The sequence below is a fragment of the Petaurus breviceps genome, unplaced genomic scaffold (genome assembly GCF_028583685.1).
Source record: "Petaurus breviceps papuanus isolate PSGF00001 unplaced genomic scaffold, PetGlider_PUasm1.0 91041, whole genome shotgun sequence".
Taxonomy (NCBI): Eukaryota; Metazoa; Chordata; class Mammalia; order Diprotodontia; family Petauridae; genus Petaurus; species Petaurus breviceps.
The window spans coordinates 36,021,996-36,031,060 of NW_027187400.1; the positions used below are offsets into that span (position 1 = coordinate 36,021,996).

The window sequence follows — 9,065 nt, forward strand, 5'->3', positions numbered from 1 at the left end:
AGGAAGGAAGGAAGGAAGGAAGGAAGGAAGGAAGGAAGGAAGGAAGGAAGGAAGGAAGGAAGGAAGGAAGGAAGGAAGGAAGGAAAAGAAAAAAGCTTCAGTTTGTATTCAGACATCAGTTCTCTCCCTTGAGAACAAACTCATGCTTCATCATGAGTCTTTTGGGAATTTCTGGGATCCCTGCATTGCTAAGACAAGCCATATCACACACAGTTCTTCATCGTACAATATTGCTGTTAATGTGTGTGGCGTTATCCTGGCTCTGCTCAGTTCACTTCATATCAGTTCAGGTATGTTACCAAGAGCTAACTTTTAAAAATTGTTTTTACACGTAATTGAGCAGGAAAATATGACCCACTGAAAGGATCTAGACAAAGTTGGTCTCCCAAGTTATAAAATGGGTGTTGTGTTATGATAAAAAGTTATTAAAAATTTTTAAAAAGGGTTTACGGTGGATGATACCAATCTCTGGACATTAACCAAACTTTCTGGCTAAGAACAGAAGTGATTCAGGGGCTAAGGGTAGAGAAGACATGCTTCAAATGCCGCTTGGATAACCCCAACATAAAATTGCTGACTTCTAATAAAACAAGTGGGACACAACCTAGTATTACTTAACAGTATTGCAGTCTCTCCCCAGGTCCCCTCCCCTCTCCCAATGACTCACTACTGACACCTGGTGGTGATTGTAAAGCATAGCCGAGTTTCTCTAGAAGCATAATCTGAGCCCAGCAGCCCCAGCAAGCCCCTCTTGCTCCAAGGGCATCAGGGAAGTAGCCCCCTGCGCAAGCCTGCTGACTCCCAGGGGAAGATGAATCTCCCTCTACTCACAAGATCACAAAATCTCAGGGGGGCAAGGGACCCAAAAGGCATCATGGTGTAGTGGAGAGATATCTGGCCTTCCTCTCACTGGGCCTCAGTTTCCTTCTCTGAAAAATGAGAGGTTGGACTAAAAGACCTCTGAAGTCCCATCCTACTCACAATCTTTGGATCTCTGTTCAAACCCCCCCATCTCAGTCTTCTCTTCTCCAAGATGAACAGCCCCAAAGCAAAGGAAGCTAAAAAGAAGGCTAAGAAAGACAATGGGGATGCAAGATAGTCAATCAATCAAAAGCCACTTATTAGGATTCTCTGGGTGCCAGGCCCTATGTTAAGTGCTGGAGACACAAAGAAAGGCAAAAAGTTCCTGTTTTTAAGGAGTTTACTGTCTAATAGGAGAGAGAACATGTGTATGTGTATGTGTTTATTTAGATTTTTATATACAGCCCCTCCTGCAGTTTATGGGAAGAAAAGCACCAGCTCTCTGGAGATGTTGGGAGACTGGAGGGAGGAAAACAGTTTGAGATGAAATAGGAAGGAGATGTGGGAGAACAGAGAGTGGAGCAGAGGAGGAGCCCAGCCTGGAGGCCATGGTATAGAGGAAGTTATTTATTTAGTAATATTATTGAATTTACACAGGATATTGTCTAGCTCCAAAAGCTTACTGCAGAGCTCAGGCTGACCTGAGAGGTGCTTCAGGGAAGCAGGGAGCTGGTAAGGAATGCTTAGATCCCATACGATGCCTATTTGAGTCTACCCAAAGATGTGTTCGGGGTTGCCCAAATTAGACTGGCTTGTCTGCTGATCTATATATCAAAAGGCCTTTGTCTTGGAGAGTCCTTACGTAAGACGATTAGCAAATGTCTTTTTTTTTTCTTAATGGTATTTTATTTTTATGTATAAAGACAATTTTTAACATTCATTTTTTAAAATTTTGATTTCCAAATTTTCACTCTCCCTCCCCCCCTTCTCCTTTTCCTAAAACAGTAAGCAATCTGATATAGGTCATACACATTTAATCATGCAAAATAAATTACAAAATTAGTCATGAAAGACTATATAAAAAAAGCCACATGGCTCAAACAAAAAAGGGGGGAAATAACAAAAAGTGAAAAATAGTATCTTTGATCTGCATTCAGACTCCATCAGTTCTTTCTCTGGAAGTAGATGGCATTTTTCATCATGATTCTTTTGGAATTATCTTGGATTATTGTATTGCTGAGAATAGCTAAGTCTAAATGCTCTAGGGGGCAGAGTCAAAATGGCGGAGCAGAAACAAGACTTTCATTGGGCTCCAGCTTCCACCTCCTCCAATTCATGTAAAATGTGACTCTGAACAAACTTTGGAACCCACAAAATGACATAGAGAAGCTAACCTCCTGCTGAGGCAGCCCTGCAGGCCAGCAGGAAGCAGCCACAGGAGCACTCCGGGAGCCAACCTCAGCCCTGCTAGAGCCCAAGGTTTTAGTCTCAGGGCGGCCACAGCCAGCTGCTGGCTGGAGGGACTTCAGATCACCAGCAGCTGTGGCAGTTTCCAGAATTATCAACCCATAGATGCTAAGGACAAACTGAGAGTTCAGTGCCGAGTGGACTTTGTGAACTGGGAGCTTGGTAGTTAGGTCAGGCCTTCGCCCCCTAGAGGGAGAAGCATCTTAGGCATTGTGGCTGTGCAGCGGTGCCACCATGTGGCTGCTTCAGAGCTCCTGGTCTGCAGAGTGTAGGGGGACCAAGCGACTAGTCTGAGGGGTAATTGCTCTTGCTTTAACCTGCTTGGATCTGGATTGCAGTCTAGGGTGGAGGTCCTAGGGTGTGTGACCAGCTTGCCAGAGTGTGTGGAGGCTTCAGAGAAGGCACCCAACTGATAGCTCTGGCAGCTGAGAAAACCCCAGTGATTTGGGACAAAGCTCCCTGCTCTGGCAGCAGAATTCTACTGTGGAAAATAGCTCAAAAGTCAAGTAATTGAGTGGCAACATGAGCAAACAAGGGAAGCAAGGCAAGCACAGTGGTCCAACTCTGGATTCCTTTTTGGGGGACAAAAAGGATTGGGGCATGGAACAGGAGGAAGACAATAAAATCAGAACTCCTGCACCAGAAGCTTCCAAGAAAAGAATAAGCTGCTTACAAGCCATAGAGAAGCTTAAGAAGGATTTTGAAAACCAAATAAGAGAAGTGGAGGAAAAATTGGGAAGAAAAATGAGAATGATTTAAGAAAATTATGAAATGAGAGTCAACAACCTGACTGAAGAAAATAACACCTTAAAAAATAGACTAACTCAAATGGCAAAAGAGGCTCAAAAAGCCAGTGAGAAGAATTACTTAAAAAGCCAAATTTTCCAGATGGAAAAAGAATCTCAAAAGCTCACTGAAAAGAATCATTCCTTCAGAATTAGATTGGAGCAAATGGAAGCTAGTGACTTTATGAAAAATCAAGATACTATTAAAGAGATCCAAACAAATGAAAAAATAGAAGAAAATGTGAACTATCTCATTGAAAAAATCACTGACCTGGAAAATAGATCCAGGAGAGATAATTTAAAAATTATTGGACTACCTAAAAGCCATGATCAAAAAAAGAACCTAGAAATCATACTCCAAGAAATTCTCAAGGAAAATTGTCCTGATGTTTTAGAACCAGAGGACAAAATAGAGGTTGAAAGAATCCACCGATCACCTCTTGAAAAAGATCCCCAAAAGAAAACTCCTAGGAATATTATAGCCAGGTTCTGTAGTTTCCAAATCAAGGAGAAAATATTACAAGCAGCCAGGAAGAAAAAAATTGAATATTGTGGAAACACAATCAGGATAACACAGGATCTGGCAGCTTCTACACTGAGGGATCAAAGGGCTTGGAATATGATATTCCAGAAGCCAAAGGAGCTGGGATTAAAACCAAGAATCACCTACCCAGCAAAACTGAGTATCATGCTTCAGAAGAAAATATGGTTGTAGCAGCAAGCACCCCAAGCGTCCTCAAGGTTTGCTGCCACCAAAGGTTCTTGAATCTGCTTTGATAAAGGAAAGCACCTCAAAATGGGTTAACAAGCTTACTTTAATCAGTCAAACATATATCGTTTACCTTGTTCAGGGGAAAAAGGTCAGCACCCTGAACTTCAAAGTATACAGGCAGAATTATCAAGACAGAAACAGATCAAGTAGACAGCTTTCCAAACTGTCCAACCATTACATCCATACCAAATCAACATCTGGCTTTCAACATCTGGGTTTTTCAAAGCCAGGGGGGCTCTGGACAATGGCTTCCCAAAATCTAGACCAAATCACAGAACACTTCTCAAAGTGAGCCCCCAAAACAAAGCTACACATCAGGGCTCATATAGCCTTCTCCTGGCTCAGAGAATGTAACAATCTTATTGACTCACTGGCCAATCAAGAAGTATCTACTGAAAAACAAGCCTCCCACCCCAGGCTCCAGGTGCACTTTAGCCTAGGGGCAGGGAAGATCTTTAAAATTTACATTCCCATTACAATGGTCAATCAATGGAATAGAGGACTTTCAAGAATAGCTAAGTCTATCAAACCTGGTCATTATAGAGTATTGCTGTTACTGTGTACAATGTTATTTTGGTTCTGATCACTTCACTTTGTATCGGTTCATGTAAATCATTCCAGGTTTTGCTGAAATCCACCTGCTCGTCATTTCTTATACTATTCCATTACAATCACATATCACAATTTGTTCATCCATTTTCCAATTGATGGATATCACTTCAATTTCCAATTCTTTGCCACTACAAAAAGAGTTGCTACAAATATTTTTGTACAAATAGGTCTTCCTCCCCCCTTTTTAAATCTCTTTGGGATACAGACCTAGTAGTGGTATTGCTGGATCAAAAAGTATGAACAGTTTTGCAAATATCTTTATGCCCTTCTGAACTCTACATAATATGACCTCACAAAAAGTAGTGGAGAGAGTCATCCCTTTTTCCAGCTCTTTCTATTTCAGATTTTGGGGTTTGTTCTTGTGACTATCACTGGTCACTGAGACTGAGAAACATGACTACAGAGATGGATGATGAGTGATTTGTAAACTATTTAGGGAGGAAGAAGAGGGGGGGAATAGGTAGATACATATAGACATACATAGATAATAGGGAGATGGAAGCAAAGAGAGAGATGGATAGAGGGACAGATAGAGGAAGATGATAGAGAGAAAGATGATTAGATGGATGTGTAGAGGAAGATACAGACAGATAGAAAGATAGACCAACCAGTAGATAAATCATAGATAGATAGATAGATAGATAGATAGATAGATAGATAGATAGATAGATAGATAGATAGATAGATAGAAGTGGAGAAGTAAGGACTGTGCTGGCAGAGGAGTGAAGGAGGCAGCAGGACTGGCCTGGGCACCGCCTCAAAATTGAGGTTGTGGGAGAACCCCACCAAAGGAGGGGCAGAAGGGGAAGAGGAATCTTCTTATAGAGAGGAGGAAGCCTATAGCCTGCCCTCCTTCCCTTTGAAATCCTAATGCCCGCGGGTCATCTTTTTTGTCCTCTCCGGTTCTCCTTCTGTCCATTCAGGCAGATCAAGCCGAGGGATGGCAGGGGGACTGCACCTGTCCTGCATCGTCCTCCCTCACTGCAAGGGTGTCATGGAAGCCTGATTCTCTTTTTATAAACTAGTTCATTCCTATCGTCTGCAGGCTTGGCCTTCCCTGAGACCAGAGTGTGTTTGGAGGGACAGTCCTGAAGGTTTTATGTTGCATGGTAGGACCTGTAGTTCTCTTGGAAGGTTTAAAACATTTAGTGTAGAAGGGCTACCAATTTAGAGCTCCATTTGATGAATGCTCCTGTAACCCATCCAAGTAGACCCCTAAATCTTGAATTCTGGGCTCACTTGGATTTTCCCTAGGAAAATGAGTCATTTGAGTCATGGGACCCCCGAAAGTGAGTGCAGATCTTAGGTAAAACTCCTATATAAGGAGAAGGAAGGTAAATGGGACTGGAGGAGATGGTCCTACCTCCGAGTAGGACCAGGAGTGTGATTTGTGAGTATTCAGAATCTGCCCCCTTCTCACTGAGGAAAGTGAGGAGAGGACAGACCCTCATACTCCACCTAGGGTTACCTCTGTAAATAGGAGCAGACAAGACACAGAGGTGACAAAAGACTCACACACAAACATTTCATAAATTCCTACTATATACAAAGCAATGTGCTAGATGTTTGGAGAGACAGGATTTAGGAAAGACTTAGACTAAGATGGGTTTGGAATATGCACAACATGGCAGAGCAGATAGAATGCTGCACTTGGAGGCAGAAAAGTCTAGCCCCTAATCCCGCCTTTAACTAGCTGTGAGACCCTGGATCAGTCACCTTGACTCTCTGAGTCTCAGTTTGCTCATCAGTAAAGTGGAAATGGGGGCAGCCAGGGGGCACAGCAGATAGAGTGTCAGGCCTGGAGTCAGGAAGACTTATTTTGCTGAGTTGAAATCTGGCCTCAGACACTGACTAACTGTGTGACCCTGGGCAAGTCACTAACCCTATTTGCCTTAGTTTCCTCATCTGTAAAATGAGCTGGAGAAGAAATGACAAACCACTCCAGAACCTTTGCCAAGAAAAACACAAATGGGGTCAAGAAGAGTCAGACATGACTGAAAGCAACTGACTAACTACAAAAAATGGAAATAAAAATGTATCTACTGCACAGAGTTATTTCAAGACCCAGATGAGATAATGCAGGTAAAGAATTTGAAACTATAAAAATCGGGTTTCCTGGGCACTTCTTCTCCTCAGCTCTCCACTCTAGGCTTTTATTCCCAACACTATGAGTTGTCCTGAGATGTAAAACACTTTCTTTTTGCTTTTTTTTTTTTGCTTTTTGGAGGGGAGAAGGCAGGGCAATTGGGGTTAAGTGACTTGCCCAAGGTCACACGGCTAGTAAGTGTGTCAAATGTCTGAGGCTGGATTTGAACTCAGGTCCTTCTGACTCTAGGGCCAGTGTTCTATTCACTGCATCATCAACCTGCCCACAAAATACTTTTTTAACCCAGTCCAGTCAAGCAAAATTCCCTAAATAAGCTCAGCTTCCCACCCTTAATCCATGCCTAATTTTGGCTTGAGGTTCATGTCCCCCCACTGAGGTCTTTGCCACAATGCCAAAACTCTTAGCACCACCATGTTGGTAAAGAGCCTAAGCTGGGGCCCAAGCTAGCTTGGGAGAGGTAACAACCTTGAGCTGTCCCATACAAGTGACCACTATTCTTCAAATAGCATTCTAAGGTTTTCAAAGGCTTTAAAATATTATTTCATCTCAGCCTCACAGCAACCCTGGGATGTGGGTGCTATTATTATCCCCATTTTACAGGTGAGAAAACTGAGGGGTGGCTAAGTGGTGCAGTAAATAAAGCACTGACCCTAGAGTCAGAAGGACCTGAGTTCAAATCAGGCCTCAGACACTTAACACAAAAACAGTGTGACCTTGGGCAAGTCACTTAACCCCAATTACCCTACCTTCCCCCCTCTAAATATATATATATATATTTTTTTTTTTTAAACTGAGGCAGACAGCTAGGAAGTGTGATTGAGACTAAATTCTGACTCAGGGGCTACAGGATTACAGGTCCAATACTCTGTCGCCACCTAGTGGCCATCCTAACCAACCATTCCCTTTACTCTAATGAAAGTGTTCAGGCTCCAATGAGTTCAAGCTGGATGGTACTATAGAGGTCATTTAATTTAACGTCTTCACTTTATAGATGAGGAAACTGAGGCTCTGAGGAGTTAAATGACTCATCCAAGGGCATACAAATAGTGAGTGGAAGAGTCAAGATTTCAAGATCCCTGCTCCCAATGTCCCTTCTTCATATCATATTCCCAATATTCATGCCTAGTGATCCCCCTCCCAGCTCTGCACCTCTCCCTTTTATCCTCACCCTCCCTCCAGGTACCCACTCCACTCACATCTGACAGTTCTCTTCTCCCCACTTCCTCTCCCAATATACACAATTTGGTTTAGCACAGTGGACACAGTGCCAGAGTTAGAGCAGGAAGACCTCAGTTCAAATCCAGCTTCTGCACTCACTAGCTTTATGGCCTTGGGCAAGTCAGTTAATTTCTCTGAGCATGAGTTTCCTCATCTGTAAAATGGGGTTAACAACATCTCACTAAAATAGGATGACCTATGCACAGTGCTTTGCAAACTATAAAGCACCATATAAATGACCGTTGTTATTACTGGGGAGGATGTCATTCACATCCCACTTTTAGGCACTTTACAGTAGGGTTTTAGCTAGTAGTATACTGGTAAATGTTTAACAGCCATCTCACAGGGAAAGGAAAAAAAAAGTCTAATCTGCATCATGAACATTTTCCCCATCACTTTCTTAATTCTAGTAATCAACAAAATAATGAATCAAGTCCTGATTTGAGATTTGCTTATTTTTAAGGTGGAAATGCTCGTGCTGAAAGTTGAACAACCAGCTCCACTGAGCTTATTCTAGCCAGTTGAATTGGCCCTAAATTCCATCCCACTCAGCAGCATCAATGGCTGCCCAAGTAGAATCTCCTACTACACTAACAGAAGTCAGTGACTCCCAGGTGAGCTCAGCATGGATAAGGATCCAGTCCTTCTTTGGCCAGTATCCCTAGCTGGGTCTCCAACACTGAGCATGGTGCCTGGCACTGACACATAGTAGGTACTTCATAAAATGCCTCTTCATTGATTGACTGATGACAGAGGGGATGGTGCTCTGTCTTCCACTTTGGGCAGATCACACTGGAAGAACTGGGCTCTGTTCTGGGTACCACATGTTAGGGAGTGTGTTCAGAAAAGCAAGACTGAGATCTACACAGAGTGCATACTTTTGAAATGTTTGTTGAATGAGTGAGTGAGTGAACAGCCAGGGTGATGATGGGGCTCCAAAGCATATTCTATGAAGGAAGCCTGTGGATGTTTAGTCTGACACTGGCTCAGAGAAGGCATCTTCCCTCTCTAATCTTTTGAATTCCCTTTTATGTCTTGTCTTCCCTAAATAAAATGTAATCTCCCTGAGAGCAGGAATTCTTATTTTTCTATTTTTGTGTCTCCAGTACTTAGCAGACAGTCTGGCACATAGCAAATATTTAACAAACTGCACTTTCTCTCTGTTTATCTGTCTTTTTGTGTCCCTTTTTCTGTCTCTCCTCTCTCTCTGTGGGTCTCTCATCCCCCTACCTCTCTCTCCTCTCTCTCTCTCTTTCTCTCTCTCTCTCTCTCTCTCTCTCTCTCTCTCTCTCTCTCTCTCTAT

At 42.8% G+C, this 9,065-nt stretch overlaps 1 long non-coding RNA gene across 2 annotated transcripts in view; it reads left to right on the forward strand.

Annotated features, from left to right (window-relative positions):
* Positions 1-9,065, forward strand: part of LOC138153893 (uncharacterized) — a 354,866-nt gene that overhangs the window by 25,935 nt on the left and 319,866 nt on the right. The gene's annotated exons all lie outside the window — the stretch shown is intronic.